The sequence below is a fragment of the Gymnodraco acuticeps genome, unplaced genomic scaffold (assembly GCF_902827175.1).
Source record: "Gymnodraco acuticeps unplaced genomic scaffold, fGymAcu1.1, whole genome shotgun sequence".
NCBI classification, from domain to species: domain Eukaryota; kingdom Metazoa; phylum Chordata; class Actinopteri; order Perciformes; family Bathydraconidae; genus Gymnodraco; species Gymnodraco acuticeps.
This window is the reverse complement of record NW_022990441.1, coordinates 3,702,795-3,719,527: the sequence shown is the minus strand read 5'-3', so window position 1 is coordinate 3,719,527 and position 16,733 is coordinate 3,702,795. Positions and strand designations below refer to the sequence as shown.

At 40.0% G+C, this 16,733-nt stretch overlaps 1 protein-coding gene across 4 annotated transcripts in view; it reads left to right on the top strand.

Moving 5' to 3' along the window:
• The first annotated feature begins 348 nt into the window (after nt 1-348).
• grik4 (glutamate receptor, ionotropic, kainate 4) overlaps nt 349-16,733 on the top strand; it is a 329,869-nt gene continuing 313,484 nt past the window's right edge. For all 4 annotated transcript variants that reach the window (XM_034225443.1, XM_034225444.1, XM_034225442.1 and 1 more), the window contains exon 1: nt 349-1,048. The gene's annotated coding sequence lies outside the window, so the exon portion shown is untranslated. The remainder of the gene's footprint in view (nt 1,049-16,733) is intronic.

Sequence of the window (16,733 nt, the reverse complement as noted above, 5' to 3'; positions counted from 1 at the left end):
CATCAAAGTGATGTGCTGCCTATATTAACACATAATTCCTCACTGTGCATTAATGCTGGCGATAGAACAAAGTCTTCTCATACTATGTTTAACCACTGCTGAACCTTGCAGTGTACAGTCATATTAAAGAATCTCGTTTACATGTTCCTTTTTATGTCAGATGAGCTTTGACATGATTAAAATAACGCAGTCCACTCCTTACAACCTTTATAGTTTTAGTCTCATATAAATGCATCAGGAGTCCGGATTCTTCTTTTTCACGTTTGGTCAGAGGCGGTGTGAGGAAGGCACCAACAGAAAAATCCCCTCTGACTGCGAGTGTGTGCGCACAAGCAAAAGGGACGAGACTTCGCCTGCACCTCAATCTGTTCTGCATCTTTCCACCGGACCGCAGTGGGTTTACCCGACCGTAAAAGACTACATCTACACCACAAGAGAATACAGACAGAGCGTGTTTCACCGGTCTGTTTGATTGAAGGAGCACACAGCACAAGGCGAAATCACTGACTGGCTTTCTCATTGCACTCTTCCCTGGCTGGTAGTGGGATGCAGGATACGCAGCATCACCGGCTTCGTTAGAATAAGCCTAATATATAGAGACCTTCCTGTTCAGTGGGCCTATCAGATATCAAGGCAACGTAAGTAGTCAAGACTAAAAGTGTGAAAAGGACTGCTTTCTTCGGGGGATAAAGTGAAAAGGGTTATTTTTCCAACTATTTGGGATGTGGATGTTTTTTGATTCACGGGGCGCGCTGATGCCCCACATTACGGAAACATATTTTATCGTCTAAAGATCAGATTTAACTGGACTGCTGTTGCTGTGATCTGTAACACGTTTTACTGCACATCTCTCTGCCTCGGTGTGTGGAGGGAGGCACGGAACAACATCCAGAGAACTATAAAGAGGGGGAATTGAGTTACATTGCAATTACGCTTTTCTTGCAAAACGACGTATTCCTGCAGGCAGCGGACACTCACGGAAAAGCTGATCCAAACTAACAGAGAATTTATTTCCGAACTGGACAACAGACAGAACACAGATTACCAGGTAAGGCACGTTTTTTTTAAGTCAACATAAGAAATGTATTTAAGAGCATCATTTGGAAAACTGTACAGTAGGCCTGTTGAATGCTTCAAGGATTTAATGACAATTTGAAAAGACGCTGCGCAAAGGACTGACTATCCTCCTGTTTAGGCTAACGCTTCATTGTGCAGCAGAAGTTGGGATATTGATTATCCAGCATAATGAGTGATGTTTTACCCAGTCTGCTTCTGATTCAAAACGCTCTCTCAGCCGGATTAATTTGTTCTTTTACATTGTTATGTTTCTTTTGCGTTGGAAAACTCCTGCTACAGCCTAATTGTTGCATGTTGGATGAATGGAAAAAGGGTCCTTGTGCAGCAGAGATTGAGAGCACGGCTCGGAGTCTCAATAAGGGATCCCAAATCATTCATTTTCAGGAGGCAGAGGCCGAGAAGGACGTCTATATCGTGACGGATGATAGGGACACATTCAGTGATAAAGTGCTCAATTTAGTGGAGTGATACAGATCAAACGTAAATTCATTTAGGGCATGATGGATTACCTTTGTGGTTAAGTGTTTATTTAACACTCCGTACACACTAGAATTTTGACTTGTACTCATGTTATTACAATGAACCAAAGAGGGGATAAGTGAACGTGATGTTGTAATGATATATAGTGAGAGAGGGTGGTTGGGGAATCACAGAAGCTCACTTTTAGCCCCACCTTGTGGTTCAATTTAGTTTCTGTTTCTGGCTCCTCTCGTGGCATCCACAGGTTTTTGCTGTGGATGCCAAAACAAACAAAATCCTTTTAGTTTATCGTCTGAAAAGATTAATGTGCTGTGAAGTGATGCAGTTGTACATTAAAATGTGGGAAGCATTCAACCCCTGGGCAGCAACTGGTGATAATCACAAATAAAACAGTGCAGATGTTTTTCTTATTTGCTTTTTTATTTTATGAAATGCTTTTGTAAATTAAAGAGGGAATTAACAGTTTGATTATCCTAGTAACACATCAGACTAAAATAGGATTTATTTTAGTCCAATATAAATGTGTTCTATTTAGTCTTATATCATTTTTGCTTTGTTTATTCAATTAAATTTTTCAGCAACATATTTGCTGAGATTTTTATTGGCAGCTGCATGGTATCCCCCTGTTTGTGTGATATTGATGCCAGCCGATGATGTTTGCATTTCTCCAAGCTCAAGTACTTTGTGTTGATCCCAAAATGAATAAATGCTGCATCCATAAACACAAACTGCTTTGTTGGCTGTCTTGTTATAAGTCAGATATTTACTCAGAATCAATTTCATGTTAATAAGTGTATCTGCAGCTTGGCAATTCATATTCATACAGTAGGCTATGTGATGCCAAATGCTACAATTTATGCCCCAGAGGAACACTTTAAGTTTGACAGCTCATTAATAGGGAATGGATGATCCTGGATTGGCTATAATGCAATTATGGATTGGGTTCATATCCACGATGTATTGTCCTGCAAATCTAGTTCAGAGACTTAGTTTTAAACACAACTACCAGCATGTGAGGATTAGTCATTATGACCAATAATAAATAATTATTGTTCATAATGAATAATTCATTGTTATTGGAAGGATATTTACACACATTTTTTACACGTTTCATTATCCAAACTTGAGGGTTCGGCCCGTCCACACAGCGGCGTGCGATGAAGCTTCCAACGCTTCTGCCCATCACTTTGAATGGGGTGACGTCACTTTTAGCCGAACTGCATTTTGGGAAGCGACGTGGAGCGTTGCTGGCGTTGCTGGCTTCAAAAGTTGAGCAATGTTCAACTTTTGACGCCTCGACCGAGGCGTCAGCCAATGAAATCCCGTTTATGCAAATCTGCCAGTACAAGCGCTAGCCAATCAAACCGCGTGTATGCTGGGAGAGACTACGCAGGTAATTTCCTCATATTACAAAAAATGGAGGGAAAATTCATTATAGCGGTAGTGAATCACCCGGTGCTGTATGATCAGACTCTGTTCATCTACCGGGATACAACCGGAGGAGCGAGGCATGGAGGGAGGTGGCAGAGACAGTGGATGCAACTGGTAGGTTTTCGCCTGTTTGGGGATTTTATATCCAGTTTACTTCGTTTTAACATTGCTATTGCTTTGTATGTCGGGGGCGGGAGATTCATGTGATTGGTTGTTGGTCGCGTTGCTCGCAAAAAATCCCCAAGCTTCAGATACGCCCACATCCAAGCGTCAACGCACGCCGCACGCGGTTCGTTCTCAACTCTATGGTTCTCACTGATGCAAGTTAAGATGAAAAACAAGGTTTAAGTGAAACAAAACATAAAACAATAGAGAGGCGTTCATGCATAATGAAGGTACGTGATCTTTAATTGAGTTTCCTGCTTGTGATGATTAATAATAATAATTGAAGTGATTATCGCGTTATTCTGGGATAGGACTATCGTTTTTGTCAGTAGGCCACCTGCTTGTAGTTTTGCACAGGTGTGTAGCGTTACATTGGCGGAGAAACCGCACAGAGCTTTTACACGGATGTTTACGTAACTATGGCGTTTTTGTCTGGAACATGTGGAAAAATATATTACAAATATCGTGGTGGCTAAATTGAAAACCTTAGTTAGCAACCACGTGGACTTGCTAGCTAAACTGTATTCTAGTCGGTAAGTTGGGCATCTAAGTTTTCTGTAATGGACACCAACCAACGGCACAAAGGCTGTCAGTCATTTCTATCCAGTTGCAATAAGTAATATGGTTAGTGCTGGATGTTAAAGCTAAGGGCTAGCAAGTGTTATTATCTACCATATTTCACTTTGGAAACAACTTTTGATATGAGACACAACAACCAGCACATCTTGACTTTGAAGCTACAATTACTTCGTTAACAAAATATGTTGAATAATACACCTACTTGTGATCATTTCTAATTTAAGAAAGGATAATACAATTGTTATTCATTAAAAGGTCACCTGGCTGTCTGTCCGGCAAGAAAATATTTTAATTATTTTCCTAATCAAACTGATGTTCAATGCATTTAACTATTTCTCACTGTTTTGCAATACATTAGAGTTAATTACATAAATGAAGACAACATCTTCAATATCAAATGTGTTCAATTTACATCTCCAATTCGCTGGGATCATTCATTTGAACAAGACATTTTTTGTAAGATGATCACATTATATAAAATAGTCTAATACTGAGTTTCGCCCATAGGCCTATACTGTTTTCTTTTGACAAGCCCTAAATGGGCAGAAACAAATGAATTCATATTGCTTCTATTTCACACCCTTTCAGGCAAATTTGAAATGTGGGATTATGAGTTGTTTAAATTAAACTGACTTGACTTGCTTGAAATTGAGGCTAGTGCCTTCAAATATATTTGAATGTATTCTGTTGATTTTGCTTGTTACACATCACCCACCTATACCAGATGTTATATTGCTTTTAATAGAGTACTATAGAAGAGTGGAAGGACAGCGCAGCTTGACAAAAACCACTTCAGCATCAGGAGAGCACAGACAGACCAGCAGCAGACCTGTCCTCAAGCCCAAAACTAACCTACAGGTAAAGCCTCTGTCACAGATGTTCAGGATAATCCTCTTCTAGAATCTCACACAAAATGCCAGATTTCTATTTTTAGTGGAACTAGTAAGGCTTTATGTCTTTGTTTTGTTGTACTGCAATTGGCGGAGGTGCAACATTTGGTAGATTACCTGATGCCATTCAGAGCAAATAAAAAAAAGAATGGTGAATTTCATGGCTCCATTTCAGAGATGGGTGAAGTGGTGCTACTCGGGCCACTCACTGGCTGCTGTTTATTTGTTTGTGCGCTCCAGAGTTCCCTGGTTTGCAATGCTGTGCATTAGGAAACCGTTCCACTGTTAAAAGAGCACAATGGAGCATTGTTATTGTTGACAGCTGGCGTACCCGGAGAGTGGCTGGCAATGAGGTTCAACCAAGGGGCAGTGCCTCAGCACATGGAGGCCAAAGCCTGTTTATTGTTGCAGCGGAGACAGACCTTTTATGTTTTAATTCCTGTGTTTGTCTGAATATTAATATTTTTGTTATTCACTTGGAAATAGCCCACACATTATCCAGCTTGGATGTATATTCCCTGTTATATTTATAGATTTAAAGTTTGGTCATGGGCCAGATTTGGCCCACAGACTGCTTATTGCTGAAATCTAGACTGCAATAAACACATGCCTGGATCTGGCTTTATATCCGGTTATTCTTGGAAATCCCTATTATAAGATAGTTGCTCATCATTTTGTAATTATGAATATTATTATCAAACATAATTACTAGCAAAACAAATAATGGTAATTAAAGTAATGGTACTTTGAGGGTGAACACCTCTGTTGCAGAAACAGGAGCCTGCTATTAATACTCATCCCACATATCTTAACCACATTTCAGTGAAAACCCTATGATTGGATTGATGAAAGGTGCAGAGGTGGGCAAACTTGCTTACTTTGGGGCTATCCCCGCTCACTTTAATCAGCAGCTTGCAAAAAATAACATTTTGGAAGTTGGTCAGCATGTGAGTAGTGCAACCGCATCAAAATTGGTTAGGATTTAAAAACTCCTGTAGTCTGAGCAAGGCTTTAAGGAAGTGTCTTTCCTGTGAGTGGAGGGGAGCAGCGTGCTCTGCATCTGTCCCACTTCATTTAGCCAGCCGTCACTGCAGCATGCTCACACTCATGATTGAATCCTCACAAATAGCGTAGATTAAATATGGCACTTTAAAAGAAATGAGGCTATTTTTTCTGCCTGCTGAGCTGGCTTCCTGTTTTCTTCCGTGCCTCCATAGGTCACGTTTAACATATTCATTGTGCTAATATAGCTGGTGTAGTTGTTTGCTCAAGGTTACACCAACAATGTCCATGGCATGATAGACACAGCATGCTAACGCCACTTAGGTATACCACTCCTGTCTCCACCCTTCCCATTTCCACTCCTTCTTTGCATTACCGGGCAGTATTCAAGGTTGTGTGTTCCAGGCACATCTTTGGAGGGCTACAGTGAAGTGGGTAAGAAATGTCCTTCACTTCTACCTGTGTGTGTACTGTACACTATGCTTTACCTAGGTACTTTATCTTGCCTAAGTACTGCCTATTAAGCTCTCAAAACAGACATTATATGCACAGCATGAGACCTGTTTAAACTGAAATGTGGGCAGTGATTCAGGGGGTTTTGGTGGCTTATGATGATGTCACTGATCTATGTCAGTTAACCTGATGAACAAATCCAAAGTGGACCTTAATGTGCAATTTTTCATTTGAGCTTGAAACTTAATTTAGGAGACTACCATTACTTAGTACTACTTATCTCTAGCCATCTCTCTAGTTACCTTTGGCCTTTTGCATGCACAACATTTCGACTGAGGGGAATGAGGAAATATTACAGTTGATTCAAACTCCCATAGGTCATCATTGATTTAGAAATCAAAAATCTGAAATGGATTCACAGTTAGTTACAAGAAAAATGGTGTTGCTAAGATGCTGCAGGAAAGCACAACTCCTAGGTACCCTTTCAGGGGTCAAAGTCCGTTCAAACTCGTTAACATTCTGCAAGCCTTTTCTGTAATATTCTTCTGTATTCAATGTATATTTAAACCTAAGAAGCAGGGAAACGCAATTAAACGTGTAATTATATCTGTCACGGCATGCTGTGAACTGCTGTCGAGACATTTTATAGCAAAACAAGAAAATAAAACAAAGGATCACAATGAAAAATAATAGTTTTAATAAGTACAAGCTTAGCTGCTACGACTTGAGATATATTATCCATGCCCTATTATTTCCATTGTTCTGATTGTTACTCAGTACAACTATTCAAAGAGTATAAAATAACACTCAGTCCACTGTATTTAGCATACCTTTTTTAAAATCCAAAGCGATCCAATACAACAGATCAGCCATACATTATATAAATAATCTTTAGTTTTGATTTGATCAACAGTCAGAAATGTATTACATTGGATATTTGTTTATTATCGGAGATGGTGTTTGCATTTTGTTGGACTAGATTGGACTTAAGGTGTTTTATAAAGTCTTTCCCACCCTATTCCCAAACATCAGGGGGAAGAATAGCCTATTAGAATACCTTGGTGCAACAATATTTACTAAAAATGGTCACTATAAGCCTCGTGAATGATAATTATAGGTGTATCTAATAAAGTGGCCAGGGAATGTATTTTCAGTAATTACATTATAAGCTTATGCTAACATTGAAGCTAATACTCAACAATAGTGAGCTAGTCTTTCTATTGGTCTGTTGGTCTGCATTCCTCCAGTGGAAAAATGGAAAGTGTTAAGCCAAGTGCAGTTTTCTGCTTCTATTTTGAATAAGTGCCTGGCTGAGCAAACATGATATTACATCTGCAAGGGTCATTTGCAATGTGCTGACAAGAAAAGTGAAGTAAGATTCATGGTCTCTTTGCGTTCTTGATCAATTGATAGATTGGACATGGGAGCCCAACACCCCAAAGTTGTGAAGGTTAACCAGCTACCGTATACATCCATACTTTAGCCTTTCAAGCATTTCACACTGCCACTAGCCGTGATGCGGGGTAAAGACATGTCATTTTCCTTGATGCTCGTGTACTTCAGGGGTCATTTGACACCCTAACAGAACACGAAAGAAAATCCCATTTTAGGTGCACCTGAGCAATTTCGAAATGTAATAGAATGACAGTCATTACATGGGCCTCATTCTAAAAACATAGATCCTTAGAGATAAGAGCCAGAGAGCCTCCACAGAGTTGGAGTTTGTTGCAGAAGTTGTCTGCTTATGTCACAGAACATCTCTGCTGCCCAGCTGAAAGCACTGCACAGACCAGTACCAGGTCGTTGAGAATCACTGACGTACAGTTTGTATGCGATTCTCCCATGGGACTTATATCTTTTATCGTTTTTATTATGACAATATGCCTGTGTGTATGTGTGTGTGTGTGTTTGCACATTTTACCTTTGGGAGTTGTTTAATCTGACTGTCTAAGATGATCCATATCCACTGCACTACTTGTCAACTGTTTGGACAGTGATACATGAGAGGTAGAATATGTGCAAAACAAGCTGCCATAGATAAAGAACCAGCAGGGCAGAGATTCTGACCTACCTGCGGTCGAGAGAAAAAATAGAAAACCTGATGGACACATTATAGAAATACATTTTTTTCTCCATACACCGGCAGAAAAGAAGTGCAACTCACTCAGTCTTTGTTTGTGAAAAGATAGTTGGCGAAGATCATTTCGCGACCAATGATTTTATGACAAAGACCTTCAAATTGAGTCAGTTCCTTTCAGTGATAGGAAGATCATTTTGTTGTGTAAATAAACAGATTGCTCTCAGTGATTTTCAGACGGGACAACACCTTGTTTAGTGTAACAGACTGACAGCTGGTTCATTATAAACAGAACTTTTAGTCTTCCACTCCTTGTTTTTGTCACCTCCTCTTGTACCACTTAGTGACTTGCAATGTACAAATGAGTGGGCATATTGATCGTTTTCTTCGAAGGTAAACTAGAGCTGGTGCCTTGAGTCAAGTAGTTGGCAGCCATTCATTTATGCAGTCTCACAAAGCCCCCCCAGGTCACAGTACATCAGGGTGGATTTCAAAGATGGCCTCTGTAATGGACTCTAAAATTAGCCGAGTATCAGGCTCCAAAATAAAGAAGGCATGGATGTGTAATTTCCCTTTGCACTATGTAGACACAGATAAATGCTCTCCTCGCTCCAGCCTCACCCTTGTTATTATGCGACAAGGGAGGTTAGGTTCTCACATCTGCAAATCAATAACTCATTGAGCTTGTAAACTCATAAAGAATATTCAAGTGAACTGGACAAATGTTGCACATTTTTTTCTGAGGTAATCATCCAAGATTAACCTCTAATTTCCCAGATGGTTTGAACTGCAAGGGATTTGTTTTGGGGATGAATATAGTGTGGTATCTTCTGTGTTTTTAAAAGGAAATGTCATTTAGATAACACTTTCTACAGATTGTATCTCGCTGTTTCTTGGCTGAATACATCCCAGTCCGTACCTACCACTTTGTGTCATTTTAGTGAACAAATCCATCAATACAGGAACACATTGCATTTAGGCTTTGTCATGTTGTCACACTTCGTCTTGTAATTTAGGTGAGGGTGTTAAAAACTATACATTTACTGATTTGGTGTCCCAAAAACAAATAACTTCTACTTTCTTTTTCTCCATTGAAAAGTTGGAGTTATTTATTCAGATAGGTTCATATTCCTTTTGCAATACTTATTTCCAGCAGCATAATGCAAGGGCAGGATTTGCTTTAACATGGAGAACCATGCATTTATTCATTTGGAGTTAGACAGCAGGACTCTTTTTTTATTATGAGACTCCATTGGCTTGAAGATAAAAATAAACCAACGTACGAGCAGCAGCAGACATACAGGCTGTGTATGGTCATATTTCCTCTCCTTATGTAACCACCACAAATAATGGCAAAAGTAGTGCAAAACCCCTGGATGAACAGACTCCAAATAAACTAACTGCAGAGTTGAAACATGTTTGGAACTGCAACATGTTTTCTTACATGGCATAAGGTGTCACTGAATGGTTTGATGCAGATGATGATTGAATCCCATCTTGTGGCCATAAAGGGCAACAAGCTCAATCCCACTGTGTCAGATTTATGAGCAGTATGTAAAATAGCCCTCAACACTCATCATTAAAACATTAACCCACACACCCTGTGTTGTTTGGCCGTTGAACCAAAATGGGCAGCTAACTCGGAGTAAACCCTAACAGATCTTCGATATTCAGTATTAACACCAGCTGCTATAACAGAAAATAACGAGCAAAGTCACGGTTGGTCATTGACAATCAGTATAATAATAATAATAATAATAATTCCTTACATTTATTATAGTGCTTTTCCAGATGCTCAAAGCGCTTTACAAATACACATTACACATATTTTTTATACATGCAATGGTCACTGTGGACAATACCCACAGGAGCAAGTTCAGGTGAAGTGTCTTGCCCAAGGACACAGTATCTGTTGCAGTCTTGGTTATAGCGGCATCTCCAACTAAGCCATTTAACTTTTGTTCTTTCCAATTGAATAATATACATTCTCTACCTATAGTTATACTATACATTTCTCATGGGATGATTTGATGCTGATGGCTGACAGGTCTCAGAGAGGGATGGTGTATTTGAAATGTTGAGGATCAAGGATTTGGGAAAGCCTCTCTGTGACCTCCTAACAAGAATGTATAAAATAACTTCCATGACAAAGTCGCTCAACAGATAGGATGTGAAATTCCATCCATCCATCCATCTTCTCCCGCTTTTCCGTGGTCGGGTCGCGGGGGTAGCAGTTCCAGCAGAGAGCCCCAAACTTTCTTTTCCCTGGCGACATCAACCAGCTCTGACTGAATTAAATTATGATATTCTGTGCTACATGAATTCCTATTAATCTTGGACGAAGACTATCGTATTAATCTATCTCTCATTACTTCTCACTACTTTCTTTGGGGTGGGCAGAAAAGGCACTTAGAGTTGATCTTAGTACATCACTCTCAAAACTCCACATCTTGTGAACTAGCTCTCCGTGCCTCACCGAGTCCCCCTCGCCGGCCTGTATTCCAGCCAAGTCGGCGGGCAGCCTTGCAGTTCACTTTGATTTGTGAATTTTATCAAACATCAATATTGTCTTTTGAATCATATCCAAATGGGCATTTTATAGTGCTGCAGGCAAGACACAAGCTCTCTGCTCCACATTGGACCTTTCCTAGCATTGCCAGGCCATTTTTATTCCCTCTCCAGTTCTTTAATATTAATATATTAGAACTCTACAGCAAGACACTGTTTACATTTCTTTTCATTGTGGTTCTTAAGTGCAACCTTGATACAAAGAGAAGAACCTCTCATTCTTGGAAGCAGTTCACAGTGGATGCTTGATGCTGACTGAGGGAGACTTGTTGCACAATACATTCTTCAGCCCCCAGAGTGTAATCCATAGCAGTACATTGCACTCATTTCTCATGTAGGTTTTAACAACAGCTGTGATTTGTCTTGTGCTGACAAAAGACACCAGTTGATCAGGTCCCAAGGTGATGAAACTAAACATGGTGCTCTTAAGTGCTTCCTTTTCTTTTTAATACATTTAGTATTTTTTTTTAACTCAGATTTATTTATTTTTTTCTCCTCCAGATGCTTGTTACCTCCCATGCTCCCATCTGTCTTTTCTCACTTGCATATCCTGTATAACCTTGGGAACCAACCAGTATCCATGCATTTTCAGTCTGGGACCATTTCAGGGCCTGTAGTCCTGCTCTCAGGAAGAACCCTATTTGCTTTCCAGTTACTAAGCCCTAGATTTATTTGCTGAGTCCACTGCAGCTAGCTGGAGCCTACTTTCAGGTTCTCCGAGCCTGCTTCTTCTACTAATTGACTATCTTCTTCTTGCATTTTATTTATTCTCTCCTCTGCCTAATCTTCTCTCTTTATGGGGGATTTGAGTTTCAGCGGCTGCCGCAGACTGCCAGAGATCAGTTGCCACTTACTGTTCTGTTCTCCCAGTCATCACTCTACACTTTTCCTACTGGGACGGCTTAATGTATGGCATATGCCATGTGGCTACAGTCAACTTAATTGGCTATTTGGGGTTGTGAGTCAGTGCACATCTGCACCTCTCAGCTTGATTGACATGCGACAGCAGGGACTCGTCAAATTCCAGGTGCAGAGGCAGTATGTCCCGGCCATTTTTTAATCATGTTCGCCAGGCTGGGGCTGATAAGAGATGTAAGGGTGATAATGGTTCAAGGAGGATGTCCTTGCGCAGGGGCCTTGGGACTATGACTCTTCACTGTGTTCTGACTGAGGGAATGACTACATCAGTATTCAGATGGTAACCTACTTGGGGGTTACGGAGTTACTGGAGAGATTTGGAAGGGAGAAGAGGAGCTCACTCTGTCAGGGAACTCAAATCGAACGCCCTAGTGTGTAATCTGAACTCCTTCCATTCTGATGAGCACAGCAGATGACAGTATGTGTGTTAATAGGATTTCAGATATGATGAGCTTGGTTGACCTCAAAACTCTGTTCTCAATTCATTTTTAATATATGAATAGCACGGATATGAACTGGAGTAATGCTTGTGTGTAAAAGGTGTGAAGAGAAGTCACTGTATGCTCCTCTTTGATAGTTTCTTGGCTAGCAGTTTCCTAGAAATGTAGTATTTTGTCAAACTATGCAAAGATAGTGCCTGGTAAGGAAAAACCAGGGGTGGGTTGTCATAAAGGACAATGCAAACTAAATACTAGAACATTGTATTTTGAAGGTTACATTTTGCCCTATTCATTCCACTCCCTGAAAACTTGTAGAAAAATATGGTAATGTTGCTGTTAAACTCTTTAGCATCTACATTTGATGGCAATGAACTGCACTGATGCACGTGCTCAGGTCAACTCAGGTCTTCTGTTAACAGTTGCACAGGAACACATCGCTAAACCCTTCAGCTGTCAGCCAGATTACCACAGTCTCCACAAATGTTCCGTGCTGTTCGTGACTGCAAACACAAAGATAGTGAAGAGACGAACAGAACAACCAACTCTTCTCATGCAACTGTGATTCTGATGAAACAGTCGGCTCTTAAGCCTGAGAAAAAACTGACACTGGTACTGCTTTGCTGTGCTTTGCAATGCAGCTGTCAGCCTGTGTGTTTTGCTTGTTAAAAAAATCCCCCAAAAATGGAAGAGGCAGCGTGGAAGTAAGGCGAAAAAGCACTAAATGGTTTGAATTACAGATTAAATTGGCTGATGAGCCACTAAATAAAGCAGTGGTCAGCGTAATGCTACCCAATGGCTGACTGACCTAATAATGTATGAATGCAAACTTGTCTTTGCATCTATTTATCCATAAATATACAACTAGGAAGGTTATATTGCTTCTCTTTATTGTGGTATATTGGATTAGCTTGTATACATTGTGTACTTGATGTATATTTTATATTGTGTGTAGGGACATACAACTGGGCATAATGTGTAGTAGCAGCTTGGTAGGTCGTTGTATATCTCTCTGATGTATGTACTGTACTCCAGAATTGGACGTTGCATGCTTCTGAATTGGCTTGTGTTTTATAAACTCAACGACTGGAAGAGACAGTTTCTCCAGATGCTGTGAATAGTGAATAGTAAACCAAGGGATTTTAAGTGGGTATTCTACCACACATTTGTCCCACTCTTACTGCACAAGAAAGAGGAGAATGAGCTTTCATCAAGATCTGTAATGAATACAAAGCTGTGTGTAAACGTATTACACATTCAGAGAACCAATTCTGGATAGCCATATAACTAAGCTCACACCTGTCACACCACATCCATTGCACTATTCGATAGTTCCTTTTCTGATTGGTAAAGTATGTCCTGATTGGTACAACTCTTTACTTTATGCTTTCAGTGTTTCCCCTAGGATGGAGTCATAGCAGCGGTGCGCGTGCGAAGTGCGCCCCGCCAATTTGTTTCTATGTGTCAGCACAAGAAAAGCTCTTGAGGCCTAGTACCAGGGCCGGTTCTAGCCAATTTGCTGCCCTAGGCGAGATTTTATATGTAAAGAATAAATGAAAAATCTCTACAAAAGGCAAATACACTACAAAAACAGAAACTTATTGACATAGGTAATATACGTCAAAATGGCTTCAAATGTATTCATTATTGTATGAACATGTTTGAATTGGGGGGTGGACGTCACATCCTCTAGGGGGGTCCGGGGATATCCCCCCGGGAAGATTTCTTTGAACATTTTAAAGTAAAATGCTTCAATCTGGTGCACTTTGAGCGCACAATTACTAGAGACCTGATCTAGGGGGTACAACTCTAAAACACCCATATGAAAAAGATCGGTTTACATTTTAATAATCAAATAAGTATATGAACATAACCAATAACCTACCATAGCCAATAACAAACGAATGTAGCTTGTTTTATTTTTGTTGTTCATTCATATCTTATTTGACCTAGTTAAAATGTATTTATTTATGCATCTCTCCAACTTTAAACAATATTTTTGGATTACTGTCCTATAGTATACATTGGAATGATTTCAAACCTGTTTTCAATTCAATTTCAATTCAAAACCTTTATTTATACAGATAAAACCCATTGAGATCATAGACCTCTTTTACAATGGTGACCTGCTTCAATTAGTTCCAAACATTAATACAAACATGTCAGAAAACAAAGGACATTATATGATACTACAGTTTGTATACTAGTAGCATTTACAGACACCAATATTTTCTGATTGTATAGCGTCTATCCTAGCTTTAAAAACATGAAATGGAATCAAACTGCTTAACTTCCATTCCTTTTGTAGACTGTTCCATGCTAGCGGCGCTGCGCATCTAAAAGCTGTATTTCCTAATACAGTCCTAGCAGTTGGCACATGTAATACAACCACAGCTTTAGATCTCAGGCAGTAGCCATTTACAATACGCTGTGAGATCAGGGAACAGATGTAAGACGGAAGTTTCCCTAACATTGCTTTATAAATAAAAAGATACCAGTGATTTAGCCGCCGTACAGTAAGTGAAAGCAACCCTGCCCTTGTATACAGGGTACAATGATGAGTCAAAGTCTTACAGTCTGTCACAAACCTTAGTGCACTATGATAGGCGGCATCTATCTTGGTGAGGTAATTGGCCGGCGCATTCATATAAAATAGATCACCATAGTCCAGCACAGGTAAAAAGGTCACAGTGACTAGCCTTTTCCTGGCCTCAAGAGAGAAACAGGACTTGTTTCTATAAAAAAAACCTAGCCTAACCCTCAGTTTTTTAAGCAGGTTATTTACATGCAGTTTAAAAGAAAGACAGTCATCAAGCCAGATACAAAGGTATTTGTAAGAGGTTACCACTTCAAGTTTTTTTCCTTGCATGGTTACAATATCTAAAACAGGCCCTGGTGACTTTTTAGCTTTTGAAAAGAGCATTAACTTGGTTTTATCCACATTTAAAAGAAGCTTAAGCGCTGAGAGCTGAGTCTGAACAGTGTTAAAAACAGTCTGTAATTTAACAACAGCCTCCTTAACTGAGGTACCTGCACAATACATCACAGTATCATCCGCATAAAAATGTAAGGTAGGGTTTTTATTTATCCTAATAATTATAAAGGAGTGCCTTGGTAATATGTGTTTACATAATTTGTTGGCATAACGTTTGAGACCCACTGAGATAACTTAGACTAAAGTGAACTATCTAAACACTCAGAGAGTCCTTTACCTCACTGAGCCTCTCAGTCTGACAGGAGAGCTCTCCTCCACCCTGGTTGTAGAAACATCTACTTCTTATATCCGTTAGAGCAGCTAGCACCAGATTCTAATAACAACAGCGCCGGTACCGGTGCACCCTCTCCCTCGCTCACTCCCACGCTCGCACTTTGTCTGTGAGCTGCGGGCGCCTGATAAGCCAACATCCCCCACTTACATCACTTACAGCGCCCATCGTACAGGGCAAATGAAACGTGTAACCGGGGTGAAAAGGGTGTTACATTTACTTAATTATGAACGTTGTTACATCAAGGCCGAAAATTTGGATGAGTGCCAACGGTCAAACATTTTTTTTTCCTCCCAGAGATGCCAGCGCAGCGCCCCCCCAGATCTGGCGCCCTAGGCGACCGCCTGTGTCGCCTATGCCAAAAATCGGCCCTGCCTAGTACATACAGTGGCAATGTCTCAAGATTTTGCAAAAATACACCTTTATTGAACATACAGTAACACAAATACTCTACAAATCCACATAACAAACAATCAAAAATGAAAAAGGGTCGCCACTTATTATTAGTACACATACACATACACACACACACACACACACACACACACACACACACACACACACACACACACACACACACACACACACCACACACACACACACACAACACACACACACACACACACACACACACACACACACACACACACACACACACACACACACACACACACACACACACACAACACACACACACACACACACACACCACACACACACACACACACCACACACCACACACATTTTCATCATTATAGAACAAACTTGTCTGACATTTTCCACCATTAATTATACATTTTCTACATTAAACCCCTATGTGATATCCCCTCATGTTTCATGACTGAGTAAAGGTGTTTCTTACATTATACTAGATTGAACAAGATTGAGGAATTAATAGAGTTGATTTATACAGTTCCAGGCCTAATCTCCCCTTTTTAAAGCAATACTTTCACTGAATAACTGTCTCAACTTTTCTCACGAAACAATGTTAGGGCCTACATCAAGGAATCAGCTGACCATTATTATTAGGTTTGGTGTTTATTTTTTTTGTGAAGTCCTTATCAGAGTTCATTATCTTCTGATGCAGATACTAACATTTAAAAGGATAACACAGCTATCATTTGCACACACGCCATTTTTTGTATTTACATTTTCCAAATTTGCTCAAAACTGGCCCTCTGAAGGTACATTCAGTCTTAGTTGTTCTTTAAATAACATTTGATTTAAAATTAGATTGACCATTTCATTATCCTCCTTCCCTTCATCACTGCCTCCCCTCTCTTTTCGGTGACTCATTTGGAAAAAGTGCAGAGTAAAATCTTTTTTTAGTTTGATTATATGGGTGTTTATAGCCATCTGACTCTTTACTCTTGCTGCTGGACATGTTGTA